This window comes from Saccoglossus kowalevskii, chromosome 3 (genome assembly GCF_978046115.1).
Source record: "Saccoglossus kowalevskii chromosome 3, keSacKowa6.1, whole genome shotgun sequence".
In the NCBI taxonomy this organism is placed as follows: Eukaryota; Metazoa; Hemichordata; class Enteropneusta; family Harrimaniidae; genus Saccoglossus; species Saccoglossus kowalevskii.
This window is the reverse complement of record NC_140643.1, coordinates 20,324,828-20,341,868: the sequence shown is the minus strand read 5'-3', so window position 1 is coordinate 20,341,868 and position 17,041 is coordinate 20,324,828. Positions and strand designations below refer to the sequence as shown.

The following is a 17,041-nucleotide window of genomic DNA, read 5'->3' as shown; positions in this document are numbered from 1 at the left end:
ACTCTATTGTCTCTTCTATAGACATAAGCGTCGCATTTGTTTTTTCAAAAAAGGACAAAATTTAGTCTTCACCCAACGAATAAGATATTATACTATCTAGCAGTTGTTGTTTTCAAGGCAACTTGATAATGAATTGCAATGTAACTGGTTCACTTGCTATTTTTATATTGATATATGTTATATGCAAATAAAGTGTAGCTTTCGTTGCATGATGAGTGTATATTGACTCGAAACATCCAGTAAACAGTCATTGATATAGGCTTGTACATCGTATTGTATATTAATACACATATATTTTATGCAGTGTACCTCTAGGTAGGATCAGCACATTATAAGCCATTATTGACAGCATATATATTCGTGTTGTGCATAAGGTTCGGCACTCGAAAAACAGTGGGCTTTGGAAAAATTTAATAAGTCGACATCAGAACAATTAGTATTATCTGAAACGGAAGCAGGAGTGAAAAAAACTTCCGCTTTACAACATTTGATGGAGTGGAGTATAATTTACAAGAGTTGTGTATACATGCACGCAAGACTGCACAAGTATAATGAACTTATCATTTACAATCACTGCTGATTTTCCTGGGAAATATTCCGAACTACGAGACAAGCTATTGACACGAATTGAAGCAGTTAATGTCGATGGAGCGGGGAGAGGAGGTTGCTACGTGATTAAAGAACAATGCATTATTTGTAATACAGAATTCATGTTTGTTGTATTATTATATTAAATAATTTAATTTCGTGGGTAAGGGAAAGCACATATATTAGTAACATAGTAACATGGCTTTGCAACAAAAGTGCATATCATGTTTACATATAAGGGAAAACAGAAAATTTAATTGTTATTTTTTGTGATTTCGTTATTTAGTTTCACTATAAATTTGACATCATCACAACATTTGCCCCACAGATCAAAGCAATTTTGTTTACCAACACATTGGCTATAAGAGGAAGCAAAGAAGTATTGTAAACATCATAAACGAGCACATTGAACTATGGTACCCCGAATTTCTTTGATTTGGGCTAAGAACGTATGGCATTAACATCGATTTGAAGGATTCTTAGAATCGTGGTATTGTATGCGGGCTACTGGAAAATTATAATGGTGATCCTGATGATTATTTCAAGAAACTTAATGGGGGAATATTTATTAACTAGGGGAGAGTTTAACGGTACCTGAAATGCTAGTTGTGAGTTTATAGACTCTCATTACCAATTTAAGTTCCTATGCAACTAACTTCAATCTAAAGGATAATATTAAAAAAAATATATTCAGACAAAGAAATGACTAAAGTCAACTGAACAGTTGCGTCTCGCAATCAGGGTGTCGTTGTGCGCGTCGTTCAGTTGTTATGGTATGAAGAGTCGTACACACTCGTAGTTTTTCTCCAAACATTACCTCGAATATAGTAAATAGAAAGAAGGAAATAAAGGAGTGAACTTATCTAGTGAGATAATTATGAAACCATGAACCAATTATTAAGACGATTGAAAAACAACATAAGTTTATTTCTTCTTTTTTCCCAGCTGTGGTTACTAACTAATGGTGTAAACAAATCAACCTTTCAGTGCGATCAAGATTGGTCAAATATTTACCATCAGCCAATTCTGCAGGTTTAGACATAGACTCAGCATCAAAAATAATGATTTCATTAAGCCTTCTGGAAGTTCAGATAAATAACTTCTGTCAGGCTTCTTAGTAAGCACAAATATTGAGCAGTATGGTAAATCGGACCGTCCAACTACCATTGTGCATACTTCAGTTACCACAGCATTACATACACATTGTAAAATGGGTACTCTATACTATAATGAACATCATCTTTCGAACATGACTGGTACTGTGTGGCAGCATACGCTCTCAATACCTGTTGCATTTTTTTGATCTGATGATCAATAAGTTCATGGCTCAAATCCACATCCTGAATGGTTTATTTCCATTGACATGAGGGGACTAATTTTATCAAGTCACCATTCATGTGTTCTCGGCCCACCATGTAAGTATACCAAGCAATCAAGTAGGCACACAAATGGTTGTATACAGTAGCGTAGATGAAGTGCCACTTTGCAGGTTTCCTCCAATCTTTGTCACAGGTAAATAATGTATATGTGCCCGTAACTTAAGGATTGGTGATCTCTTTCGTCTATAGCTTTTGTAAGAATGTCATTAGACCTTTAACTATTCTCCAATACAACAACAACAAAAATGAGAAAAATACCAAGTTTGTGGAGCATGGACGCCATCAAAATTTTCACATAGGCCGTTTGTTTGTAAGTCATATGGCGTTGTGATGAGCCATTTAAGTGCCAGGTGTCTGCTAACCGTAAGAGGTCTTGTTTTGGGCTAGCGAATTGCATAATCAACTAATGTAAGTATTGTACTGACACCATATGTTAGTGAACTTATGAGCACAGTATTTGATTGTGTGACGTGTGCCCTCTGTGGCAGGAATTAGGTAGACATTTTTATTCTAAGATGGCGGAGTTAGTTGTGCAGCAGGGCGGCTGAATTAAGTAAGATGTTTAACGGATGTTTTGAGGCGATGTACTGCCGGGAAGTAGCTGAACTGTAGGCTAGTAAGTGTAAATGCTGGGTGTTAGAAGACAAACAAGGCAAAGGTATGCTCGCCAATATTGTTTTGGCTGTTGTGAACGGAAAGCCAGTGTTTGCATGGTGTCCCACTGATTTATATTCTAATATTTTTTGATACCACGGCTGTAACTACCGATTAGCCAACGTCAGGAACAACATGATGTTTAAAGGACACAGGTTATTCTAGATAACATTTGAATTTCTTATATATGATAATATTCAGAGAGCAATGGTCACTACAGATATTTTCATTATAATAATTTTGTTAATAATATTTGTTATAATACATTTGTATATTTATTAGTATTAAGTAATTGAACAATTCGTAATCATTTAAAATTGTAAATGGACTGGTTACAAATACAAACATGTTGGTTCAGGGAGCGCTTCATGTCCCTCACACAAAGGGCACCAAACTAGCAACATTTATATCTGGACAGTCATTTAACAAGTGATCGGGTTATGTAGAATAATATATGATCTGAAATTCTATCCTGTAACCTGTATTTAGCTAGTATGATCAGTTGTAGATTCCCTGGATGTGTGATTCCTTAGATCACTAACGTAAACAGATTCTGTTCATAACATGTTTATTGCCACGACTTCACCATGTTCTCTCCGTAATATTAGTGCGTTGTTTAAAATCATGGTCCAGTTGCTAAAAGTGAGATATAATATGATTTGCCATTAAGCTGCTATTTAGTTTGAACTATATATGACCTGTGATTATGTTTCGTTTTTTTTCACTCAGATATTCAACCACATTCTGGGTCAATATACAGCACAGGGTTTGTATATCTTGACTTGGCAATATGTATATTTTCGCCTAATATTATCGTTATAAACAATACGCTGTTACGATGTATATTTTATATTATTGTGTCCTGAAGACATGTCTACTGTACAGAAAACTATTCTATTCTTAATTTTGTTGAGTTTATTTCGAGCAACAAATCTAGAACTACACTATTTTAGTTTTAGTCACCATGACGTCACACAGTTTATTGTGTCAATCATTAATTGAACACATGTTTATCAGCCTTATATCTATCCAGTGATATACAAAGATGATATCTCGGGTACACCACCCATCCACCCACCAACCCACATACATTTGTAGTTTAGTGTCACACATTGGAATATGAAACCTAACTCTGATTGCAGGCTATCAGTTTATACTATGATAATAATTAAATACATAGTTTCTTCTCTATAAAATAAACACGTGATCACTAGTTGATAAAAATAAAATTATTTGCATACATACTAAATGCACTCTTAATATATACTAAATTTGTCATACATACCAGGTATTTTCTTGTATTCTTTACGTGTTTTTATATCTCCTGGTATTTACAACAAATATATAAGGATTATACAGCCATGAGTCAAACCTATCTAGACCTATGACCTGACGACGGAAAATGAAGCACTCACCACAGCAGACCCAGATTGAATTGTAAGTTACTTACACTCACGCCGTTGTTAGGATCAGTGTTCCTTTTCTGCTCGGAATGAATCGCATTGTTATTAATCACTCCCGACCTATGTCTGACGACAAAAGAAGAATTATTCACCCTCTAAAATGTGAGCGGATCTTGGGGGGAAATGGCGAAACTACGCACTGCTATCAGGTAACATGTAACTATGTTGAAAACATTTTAAACACTCAAATGTTTTCATATCACCTGGTATTTACAACAAATATAAGGATTATACAGCGGTGATTCAAACCACTCCCGACCTATGACATATTCTGTCTGACGACGAAAGAAGAAGCAAATAAGCATTCACTACAAGCTGACCCAAGCTGAGTTGTAAGTTACTTATTTTGACACTCACACCGTTTTTCATATCAGTGTTTCTTTTCTACTCGAAATAAATCACATTCATATTTATCAAAACGATTACATATAAAATTAGGCAACTGTATGTTTGATGGGAAACTGTAATTTTTGGAAACATATGTCCGAAAGTTAAAACGATATATATATATATATATATATATATATATATATATATATATATATATATATATATATACTTCAATCAGATGAACCCTTTGTTTACTTTTAAAATGTGAAGGGAAAATACAACTAAATGATGACATCAATGATATTTACTTTGCTCTACCATTGACTACCCCCATTCCACCCAAGATTGTGCTTAAAATTTCTGTTATCGTAAAACGGATATACAAGTCTCTTTGTTTGTACAGCTGTGGTCTATGTGCACACTTACTCACAGTTCGTGCCTCAACATTATGATAAGCTACACTCAAAAAGTAAATGGACGGTATGATCAAATGCTGAGCACAGGAAACTATAGTGCACAGATTGAAACATGTAGAAGATACAATATTTCAAAATATACACGTCATCACTAGATGCTAAAAATAAAAGTATTTGCATACACAGTAAATAACAACATGTGTCAGATACATCCGAGTAATTTTTCGTGTGTTCTTTTTTTAACACTCGCATGTTGTTATATCTCCTGGTATTTACAAAAAAGGATTATACAGATCCTGCACAAACACCCAAACTAGTCCATCACTGACACTGTGTTTATGACTGCCATGATGGTCTCTGTGCACACTTACTCACAGCCTGTTCTACACCATCACGATAACCTACACTTAAAAACTGAGGAACAGTACAAGTAAATTCTGAACTGGCGAAACTACGCACTGCTATCAGGTGACGCGTAACTATGTTGAAAAAAGAATTTTTCAAATTGAACACTTCATCAACTAAATGGAAAATATAAAATGATTTGCATACACACTAATCTTGTTTTCTATTTTAAACTCATGTTTTTATATCTCCTGGCAATTACAACAAATATAGAGATTATACAGCGGTGATTCAAACCACTCCCGACCTATGACATACTCTGTCCGACGACGAAAGAAGAAGCAAATAAGCAGACCCAGAGTTTGTAAATTGCTCATTTTAATACTCACACCGTTATTCAGATCAGTGTTTCTTTCACCACCTCAATCCATCCAAGATTGTCCTTAACATTTTGGCTATCGCGAAGCAGGTATATAAGTTCTCTGTTTGTATTTTATGATGAAGTTAGGGTATGGAGTGGGTATTCGTGATAGAAAGATTAGCTCGCCAAGGACACTTATTATGTATAAATGTAAATGTCGTATACTATAGTTTCTGTATGCAACACGCATTTAATACTTGTGATTCAAGAAAACAACTCAAATATAAATGTAACATGACTCGTTACAGCAGGGAATTTCATTTTAGGAGAGTCTTAGATTGTCTTGACATATGTGGACATTATATTCGTAAATTAATGTACTTCATATACAGCATATCGCCAGGGGTGGTTTCTGTTCCCTCTATGTATAATCGATAATGTCCCCCATTGTTCTTGCAATACATTGTTGGTAGTAAATAGAATATGACTATTACCTTTCTTTATTTATATTAATCCAGGCTCACAAATGTCACACGAACCGTATATAGGTTTCAAGGTACAGTTTTAATACAACCATCCACGAATGTAGTACTTGAGATTGTACATGGTAAAGTATGTGCCTAGTACACTAAATTACTTCTTCACAATGAATATACCCATTCATCACAGAGATGCATACTCCTCTACTCTGCATATGGCATATGTCCCACAGAGTTCAGATTTATGTTTTGGAATCATGTGACCATATTTGTTAGAATATTGAAAATGTGATTGATTCCTAATTTGATTACATACTGCCTCTCATCCCGTAAAAATGCTTTTTTGGGAATGCTAGGTTGGCTATTGATGGAAATGAAAATCATTATCACTTTAATAGAAGTTTTAGTCATACTGGGTTGATTCGGGAGAAATTTATTCGATATCGGAAATGGTCAAAACAAATCGACTGGATTGCTGTCGTAAGTGAAGTGAATGTCATACAATATTTGCTTACAATTTTCAATGTTTTAAAGTTAAACTTTGAAATATTCTACTAAAACAGCATTTGTGAACTTTAAATTTATAAACAAAATATAATAACCATTATTTTTGTCTTCTTTATGTGCAAAACGTAATGGTTAGTCACTGAGGTACCAAAGTATGTCTGCATGAATGAGTGGGTGCATGCTGTGTGCTCTATCTATAGATCAAGATCCACTATGTATAAGATAATATAATACACGTATTATATAATTATCTCTATACCTGATTAGACTATGGTGTACATATGTGCATGCTAATAATGTAATTTGCCTAAACCCTAACCCAAACAGAAATTACTTGAATAGCTATAATAACAAATGATATATGTTGTACACACACTTGTATGTTGCATGAGTATTCAGAGGCAAATGTCAATGGCACACGATTGAAGACATTTCGAAAAAGACAAACTGATGACAGTGGTTCTGACTTCGCCAATAATATTAATTTCAAACTTTTGTCGGTTTTCAGCTCATCTTATGCTGTATACACACTTTTTCCAATGTAGCCATAACACCATTGTCATCTACTGACTCCTCATGCTCACTTTGTACTTTCAGTTAATATTTTAGCCGTGATTGCTAATATAAGGATTTTTACAAAGCAGCTTTACGAATGAATTTCTTTTTTATTCTTGGTCGAAAATCATACGCTACGATTAAATTAACTTATTATTCAGTACACCTAAATCATAACATACTTATATATTTCAGCTGCGAGAATTGGTGGAGCAGTGGTAACAATTGGTGAAAATTTTGATATAAGCCAAAACAACCAGTGTGGTGATCAAGTAGACTGGGATGCAAACACATATGATTTGAAGATTCCATTTAAATGCCATCTCAGAGGGCGATATGTTGGTGTAACACTGAGAGATCACACCAACAGTTTACAACTGCGTGAAGTAGAAGTCTATAGCGATTAATTATACATTGGATCATATTGTGAAATAAATAAATTTGTAGTGACACACAGCAGCATATCTGTTTCAATTTTGTCAATTGACATCTTTCATCTTACCTCATCCAACCTGACCATGCTGTTTTTTTTTGTTTGTGCTAATAAGATTCATGAATCAATTTAAAGCGCGCCCTTCAATCCTCGTTATTGTACCAGTGTGGAAATGGAATCTTATATATATATATATCATCATAGTTTATTGGCTAAATATACTAAAAATATACATAGAAATTGGATTGGCCTTGCGCACTAAAATACAATCTAAAATACAATCATTGGCTAGATGTAACAAAGACTACATAGAGGCCTTACATAAATTTGACATCATGCGTCGGACGGCTGTGGGGTAGAAGCCTTTGGCTGACCGGGACGATGTGGATGTCAGTAATCGATAGCGCCTTCCGGACGGTAGAAGTTCGAACAAATCATGCGCAGGATGAGACGTGTCACCGATGATTCGTTCGGCTCGCTTGTCCAGGCGTTTCCAGTACACACCGTGACGGAGAGCATCAAGATACTCTCGATCACGGAGCGGTAAAATTTAAGCAGCAGAGAGTCTTCAAATGAAAACCTTTCAATATATGAAGGAAGAACAGCCGACGCTGGGCCTTCATGACGCAGTGCCCGACATGCGCCGACCAAGTCAATTCGCTGGATATGTGGACGCCGAGATACTTCAAGCAGTCAACGCGCTCCACCTCCGAGTCGTCAATGACCAATGGAGAGACGGGCGAAAATCGACGACCATCTCTTTCGTTTTGGCCACAGTACATTCAGCTGGAGGTTGTTCTCAGCACACCACACAACCAGCTCGTCGACCTGGCGGCGGAATGTCCAGTGTTTACATGTGATATTACTTTAATTAGTGTGGTTTTGGCATATACACCATTAAGCAAATGTTATTCAAATAACATTTAGTTTCTACTAAATTTGATAAGTAATTAATAAACCCTTCATATAGTCGTTTCATTTATGTGCTTAAACGATAATAAAATTAATCATTGCGACCTTTCATTAGTGTTACTGATGAATTACAATATTCTACATGTGTACTCATTGTGTAGTGTACACCTCCCGAAAAGGGCCAAATGTTAATGGGTGTGTCGAACCTTGTACATAAACAACAAATGTAGTCGACAGCTATGTAGGCGAGGTTCCAATAAACTTTACTCAGTTACGATTGGCCTCGAAATCATATGCATATGCGCAAAAACAAACGCAGTTCGAAATGACATGTTGTGAACACCACCCACATCGAATAGATGGTAATGTCACAAGAACCATATATAGGTTCAAGCTACAGTTTGCTTAATACAAAGACTTACCATCTAAGAATGTAGCAACCGAGACTGTACGTCGTAAAGTCTATGCCTAGTACATCAAATTACTTCTTCACCATGAATATATTCATTCATTAATGTGATGAAGTATACTCCTCAACCCTGCATATTGCCTTCTAGAAATATGTCCCCAGAGTTCAGATTTATGTATTGGAACCATGTGACTTTATTTGTTAGGATTATGAAGATGTGACTGATTTTTTATTTACACAAAAAAAAATTGCTCGGCCTTGTTGATTACATACTGCCTCTCAACCCGTATAAATTATTAAAACAAAGCAATAATCGTCTGTTCACAGTCTGATGCCGTATTTATATATATTCTCCAGAACACCTGGCACAACAGGGAACTGCAACCCAGATTTCTACTGCTTTCTTCGGGTATGCTAATTTGGCTATTGATGGGAATGATAATCCTTATTACTTTAACAGAAGTTGTAGCCATACTGCTCTTGAGGAGAATAGTTGGTGGAAAGTTGATTTAGGAGACAGTTATTGGATAACAGAAGTGGTCATAACAAATCGACAGGATTGCTGTTGTAAGTAAATGTTATTTATTCAATGCTTTGCTTTGTTACAGTTTTCTATGTTTTAAAGTTAAACTTAGAAATATTCTACTAACACAGCATTTGTGAGCTTTAAATTTATAAACAAAATATTAAAATTTATGCGACCAGACTTTGAAATAAAAAACATTATTTTTTTAAAAATAGAATGGTTAGTCACTCAAGTACTAAGGTATGTCTGTATGAATGGGTGGATGCATGCTGCATGTTCTATCTATAGATCAAGAGCCACTGTATATCAAATAATATAGTACATATATTGTATGATTATCTCGAGACCTGATTAGGTTGTGGTGTACATCTGTGCATGCTAATGATGTAATTTGCCTTAACCCTAACCAAACTGGAATTAATTTAATAGCCATAACAACAAATAATCAGGTTGTACACACACGTGTACGTTGCACCGAGTACATAACGGCAAATTTCAATGCCACAAGGAGGAAGACATTCCGAAAAAGTCAAAAAGTCATACTGATGACAGTGGTTCTGACTTCGCCAATATTATTAATTTCAAACGTTTCTCAGTTTTTAGCTCATCTTCTGCTGTATAGGCAATTTTCCTAATATAGCCATAACAGCATTGTCATCTATTGACTCCTCGTGCTCACTTTGTAGTTTCATGTAATATTTACTATTCACCTCATCGAAAAGTATATTAGCCGTGATTACTGATTAATCTTATCTAATATGAGGAATTTGACAAAATTGTTTCACATGTTCATTTGTATTTATTCTTGGCCGAAAACCATACGCGACGATTAAATCAACTAAATATTCAGTACACCTAAATCATAACATATTTACATATTTCAGCTGAGAGAATTGATGGAGCAGTGGTGACAATTGGTGACAATTTTGATATAAGCCAAAACAACCAGTGTGGTGATCAAGTAGACTGGGATGCAAACACATATAATGTGAAGATTCCATTTGAATGTCATCTCAGAGGGCGATATGTTGGTGTAACACTGAGAGATCACACCAACAGTTTACAACTGTGTGAAGTAGAAGTCTATAGCGATTAATTATACATTGGATCATATTGTGAAATAAATAAATTTGTAGTGACATACAGCAGCATATCTGTTTCAATTTTGTCAATTGACATCTTTCATCTTACCTCATCCAACCTGACCATGCTGTTTTTTTTGTTTGTGCTAATAAGATGCATGAATCAATTTAAAGCGCGCCCTTCAATCCTCGTTGTTGTACCAGTGTGGAAATGGAATCTTATATATATATATATCATCATAGTTTATTGGCTAAATATACTAAAAATATACATAGAAATTGGATTGACCTTGCGCACTAAAATACAATCATTGGCTAGATGTAACACAGACTACCTAGAGGCCTTACATAAATTTGACGTCATGCGTCGGACGGCTATGGGGTAGAAGCCTTTGGCTGACCGGGACGATGTGGATGTTAGAGATCGATAGCGCCTTCCGGACGGTAGAAGTTCGAACAAATCATGCGCAGGATGAGACATGTCACCGATGATTCGTTCGGCTCGCTTGTCCAGACGTTTCCAGTACACACCGTGACGGAGAGCATCAAGATACTCTCGATCACGGAGCGGTAAAATTTAAGCAGCAGAGAGTCTTCAAATGAAAACCTTTCAATATATGAAGGAAGAACAGCCGACGCTGGGCCTTCATGACGCAGTGCCCGACATGCGCCGACCAAGGCAATTCGCTGGATATGTGGACGCCGAGATACTTCAAGCAGTCAACGCGCTCCACCTGCGAGTCGTCAATGACCAATGGAGAGATGGGCGTCTTTTTCAAACGTTAATCGACGACCATCTCTTTCGTTTTGGCCACAGTACATTCAGCTGGAGGTTGTTCTCAGCACACCACACAACCAGCTCGTCGACCTGGCGGCGGAATGTCCAGTGTTTACATGTGATATTCCTTTAATTAGTGTGGTTTTGGCATATACACCATTAAGCAAATGTTATTCAAATAACATTTAGGTTTTACTAAATTTGATAAGTAATAAACCCTTCACACAGTCGTTTCATTTATGTGCTTAAACGATAATAAAATTAATCATTCCAACTTTTCATTAGTGTTACTGATGAATTATAATATTCTACATGTGTACTCATTGTGTAGTGTTCACCTCCCGTAAAAGGGCCAAATGTTAATGGGTGTGTCGAACCTTGTACATAAACAACAAATGTAGTCGACAGCTATGTAGGCGAGGTTCCAATAAACTTTACTCAGTTACGATTGGTCTCGAGATCATATGCATATGCGCAAAAACAAACGCAGTTCGAAATGACATGTTGTGAACACCACCCACATCGAATAGATGGTAATGTCACAGGAACCTAATATAGGTTTCAAGCTACAGTTTTGCTTAATACAAAGACTTACCATCTAAGAATGTAGCAACCGAGACTGTACGTCGTAAAGTCTATGCCTAGTACATCAAATTACTTCTTCACCATGAATATATTCATTCATTAATGTGATGAAGTATACTCCTCAACCCTGCATATTGCCTTCTAGAAATATGTCCCCAGAGTTCAGATTTATGTATTGGAACCATGTGACTTTATTTGTTAGGATTATGAAGATGTGACTGATTTTTTATTTACACAAAAAAAATTGCTCGGCCTTGTTGATTACATACTGCCTCTCAACCCGTATAAATTATTAAAACAAAGCAATAATCGTCTGTTCACAGTCTGATGCCGTATTTATATATATTCTCCAGAACACCTGGCACAACAGGGAACTGCAACCCAGATTTCTACTGCTTTCTTCGGGTATGCTAGTTTGGCTATTGATGGGAATGATAATCCTTATTACTATAACAGAAGTTGTAGTCATACTGCTCTTGAGGAGAATAGTTGGTGGAAAGTTGATTTAGGAGACAGTTATTGGATAACAGAAGTGGTCATAACAAATCGACAGGATTGCTGTTGTAAGTAAATGTTATTTATTCAATGCTTTGCTTTGTTACAGTTTTCTATGTTTTAAAGTTAAACATAGAAATATTCTACTAACACAGCATTTGTGAGCTTTAAATTTATAAACAAAATATTAAAATTTATGCGACCAGACTTTGAAATAAAAAACATTATTTTTTTAAAAATAGAATGGTTAGTCACTCAAGTACTAAGGTATGTCTGTATGAATGGGTGGATGCATGCTGCATGTTCTATCTATAGATCAAGAGCCACTTTATATCAAATAATATAGTACATATATTGTATGATTATCTCGAGACCTGATTAGGTTGTGGTGTACATCTGTGCATGCTAATGATGCAATTTGCCTTAACCCTAACCAAACTGGAATTAATTTAATAGCCATAACAACAAATAATCAGGTTGTACACACACGTGTACGTTGCACCGAGTACATAACGGCAAATTTCAATGCCACAAGGAGGAAGACATTCCGAAAAAGTCAAAAAGTCATACTGATGACAGTGGTTCTGACTTCGCCAATATTATTAATTTCAAACGTTTCTCAGTTTTTAGCTCATCTTCTGCTGTATAGGCAATTTTCCTAATATAGCCATAACAGCATTGTCATCTATTGACTCCTCGTGCTCACTTTGTAGTTTCATGTAATATTTACGATTCACCTCATCGAAAAGTATATTAGCCGTGATTACTGATTAATCTTATCTAATATGAGGATTTTGACAAAATTGTTTCACGTGTCCATTTGTATTTATTCTTGGCCGAAAACCATACGCGACGATTAAATCAACTAAATATTCAGTACACCTAAATCATAACATATTTACATATTTCAGCTGAGAGAATTGATGGAGCAGTGGTGACAATTGGTGACAATTTTGATATAAGCCAAAACAACCAGTGTGGTGATCAAGTAGACTGGGATGCAAACACATATAATGTGAAGATTCCATTTGAATGTCATCTCAGAGGGCGATATGTTGGTGTAACACTGAGAGATCACACCAACAAATTACAACTGTGTGAAGTAGAAGTCTATAGCGATTAATTATACTCTTGTACAAGTACATTAGGTCATATCGTGATATAAATAAATTTGTAGTGACACACAGCAGCATATCTGTTTCAATTTTGTCAATTGTAATTTTTGTTATCTTAGCTCGTCCAACCTGACCATGTTGTTTTTATTTGTGTTAATAAGATTCATGAAACAATTTTAAGCGCGCCCCTCAATCCTCTTTATTGTACCAGTGTGGAAGTGTAATCTTATATATATATCATCATAGTTTATTAGCTAAATATATTAAAAATATACATAGAAATTTGATTGGCCTTGCGCACTAAAATACAATCTAAAATACAATCATTGGCTGGATGTAACACAGACTACCTAGATGCCTTACATAAATTTGACGTCATGCGTTGGACGGCTATGGTGTAGAAGCCTTTGGCGGACCGGGACTGTGTGGATGCCAGAGATCGATAGCGCCTGCCGGACGGCAGAAGTTCGAACAAATCGTGCGCAGGATGAGACGTGTCGCCGATGATTCGTTCGGCTCGCTTGTCCAGGCGTTTCCAGTAAGCATCGCATAGAGGGGAAGTTTGATCCCAATTATACGCGACTCGCTCGCTACCACGCCTCCGGTCGTCGTAACTGTTGTTACCAACCACACCGTGATGGAGAGCATCAAGATACTCTCGATCACGGAGCGGTAAAATTTAGGCAGCAGAGCAGTCTGCAAATAAAAATCTTCCAATCTACGTAGGAAGAACAGCCGACGGTGGGCATTCATGACACAGCGCTCGCCCGACATGCTCCGACCATTTAGGTGTTTACTAAATTTGATAAATAATTGATAAACCCTTCATACAGTCGTTTCGTTTATGTGCTTAAACAATAATAAAAAAAATCATTGTGACCTTTCATTAGTGTTTCTGATGAATTACAATATTCTACATGTGTACTCATTGTGTAGTGTACACCTCCCGAAAAGGGCCAAATGTTAATGGGTGTGTCGAACTTTGTACATAAACAACAAATATAGTCGACAGCTATGTAGACAAGGTTCCAATAAACTTCATTTAGTTACGATTGGTTTCGAGAACATATGCATATGTGAAAACAACGCAGTTCGAAAAGACATGTTGTGAATACCACCCACATCGACTAAATGGTAATGTCACAGGAACCTAATATAGGTTTCAAGCTACAATTTTGCTTAATACAACGACTTACCATCTAAGAAAGTAGCACCCGAGGCTGTACGTCGTAAAGTCTATGCCTAGTACATCAAATTACTTCTTCACCATGAATATATTCATTAATGTGATGAAGTATAATCCTCAACCCTGCATATTACCTTCTAGAAATATCTCCCTAGAGTTCAGATTTATGTATTGGAACCATGTGACTTTATTTATTAGGATTCTGAAGATGTTACTGATTTTTGATTTACAAAAAATAATCACATACTGACTCTCAACCCGTATAAATTATTCAAAACAAAGCAATACTCGTATGTTCACAGTCTGATGCCGTATTTATATATATTCTCCAGAACACCTTGCACAACAGGGAACTGCAACCCAGATTTCTACTACTTTCTTCGGGTATGCTAATTTGGCCATTGATGGGAATGATAATCCTTATTATCGTAACAGAAGTTGTAGTCATACCGGATTCAATGAGAACAGTTGGTGGAAAGTTGATTTAGGAGACAGTTATTGGATAACAGAAGTGGTCATAACAAATCGACAGGATTGCTGTTGTAAGTAAATGTTATTTATTCAATGCTTTGCTTTGTTACAATTTTCTATGTTTTAAAGTTAAACTTAGAAATATTCTACTAACACAGCATTTGTGAACTTTATATTTATAAACAAAATATTAAAATTTATGCGACCAGACTTTGAAATAAAAAAACATTATTTTTTTAAATGGAATGGTTAGTCACTCAAGTACCAAAGTATGTCTGTATGAATGGGTGGATGCATGCTGTTGTACACACACTTGTACGTTGCTACTGAAGGGCAAATTTCAATGCCACAAGATCGAATACATCCCGAAAAAGACAAACTGATGACAATGGTTCTGACTTTGCCAATATTATTAATTTCAAACGTTTGTCGGTTTTTAGCTCATCTTCTGCTGTATAGGCAATTTTCCTAATATAGCCATAACAGCATTGTCATCTATTGACTCCTAGTGCTCATTTTGTAGTTTCATGTAATATTTACGATTCACCTTATCGTAAAGTATATTAGCCGTGACTACTGATTAATCTTATCTAAAAGAGGATTTTGACAAAATTGTTTCACGTGTCCATTTGTATTTATTCTTGGCCGAAAACAATATGCGATGATTAAATTAACTAAATATTCAGTACACCTAAATCATAACATATTTAAATATTTCAGCTGAGAGAATTGATGGAGCAGTGGTGACAATTGGTGACAATTTTGATATAAGCCAGAACAACCAGTGTGGTGATCAAGTAGACTGGGATGCAAACACATATGATGTGAAGATTCCATTTGAATGTCATCTCAGAGGGCGATATGTTGGTGTAACACTGAGAGATCACACCAACTGGTTACACCTGTGTGAAGTAGAAGTCTACAGCGATTAAATATACTCTTGTACAAGTACATTAGATCATATCGTGATATAAATAAATTTGTAGTGACACACAGCCGAATATATGTTTCAATTTTGTCAATTGTCATTTTTTTTATCTTACCTCGTCCAACCTTACCATGTTGTTTTTATTTGTGTTAATAAGATCCATGAACCAATTTAAAGCGCACCCCTCAATCTTCGTTATTGTACCAGTATGGAAATGGAATCTTATAGGAATGTCCAGTGTTTACATGTGGCACTCTGAATTTGTCGACTTTCAACATAGATCATACATTAACCCCAATATCGTCCACAGCATGCAATTGATACAGTCTTTAGTCCAGTGGATATGTGCTGAAATTGTTCAGTTTGTAATAAAAGCATGACACTTGGCAGACCTATACGTGACGGAGAGCATCAAGATACTCTCAATCACGGAGCGGTAAAATTTAAGCAGCAGAGCAGTCTGCAAATGAAAATGCAAAGTCACTGGGTGAGTTGATTAGGAGTTTTGTGTACTGAATATTATTGCAGCAGGAGCATTACTTTAACATCAACTTTAATAATAACATTCATACTGTTGGCAAAGTATCATTGGGCTGATTGCCTAGAAAGTCATGATGAAAGAACAGAAATTGGGCAATCCTCAGTAACTTATTTGTAACAATTTGATTTGATGTCTTCTTTATTTGTCTATAATTAGTTAATATATTCATATTGTGGCGCCATGGATCTTAATTACAGTCACCTCTACAGAAGCAAAGTACTGTGCATTCTAGTCCTACTTTTTTGCACTTACATGGATTTTCGCCATTTTTCCTGCTACCGCATTTAACTAGCATACGAAAGGTATCAGCAACTTCCCGGTAAATCTGTCCACCTTGGTTGCCAAACACCTTCATTTTAGATCCATCCGCATTGCTCTGGGCTAACTAATGACTGAACAAGTTCCAACAATCGTTCCCAACATTTGGCTTGCAAGGCAGCTCTCTCTCTATATATACATATACAACAAATTGCTCTATAATAGCCATGTCTTCATCAGTTATC

At 35.9% G+C, this 17,041-nt stretch overlaps 1 long non-coding RNA gene across 14 annotated transcripts; it reads left to right on the top strand.

The window, feature by feature from the left end:
* The first annotated feature begins 2,485 nt into the window (after positions 1 to 2,485).
* Positions 2,486 to 16,070, top strand: LOC102809702 (uncharacterized). 14 transcript variants are annotated; one of them, XR_013422652.2, is made up of 8 exons: positions 2,486 to 2,625; positions 3,351 to 3,387; positions 3,971 to 4,058; positions 6,055 to 6,092; positions 7,273 to 9,398; positions 10,242 to 12,365; positions 13,209 to 15,140; positions 15,790 to 16,070. It is a non-coding gene; the product is annotated as an uncharacterized LOC102809702 (long non-coding RNA). The 14 variants fall into 14 exon arrangements; XR_014928951.1 differs by lacking the exons at positions 2,486 to 2,625; positions 3,351 to 3,387 and adding an exon at positions 5,449 to 5,644 and having other exon boundaries at positions 3,419 to 4,416; positions 6,055 to 6,143; XR_014928950.1 differs by lacking the exons at positions 2,486 to 2,625; positions 3,351 to 3,387 and adding an exon at positions 5,449 to 5,644 and having other exon boundaries at positions 3,420 to 4,416.
* The last annotated feature ends 971 nt before the right edge of the window (positions 16,071 to 17,041 follow it).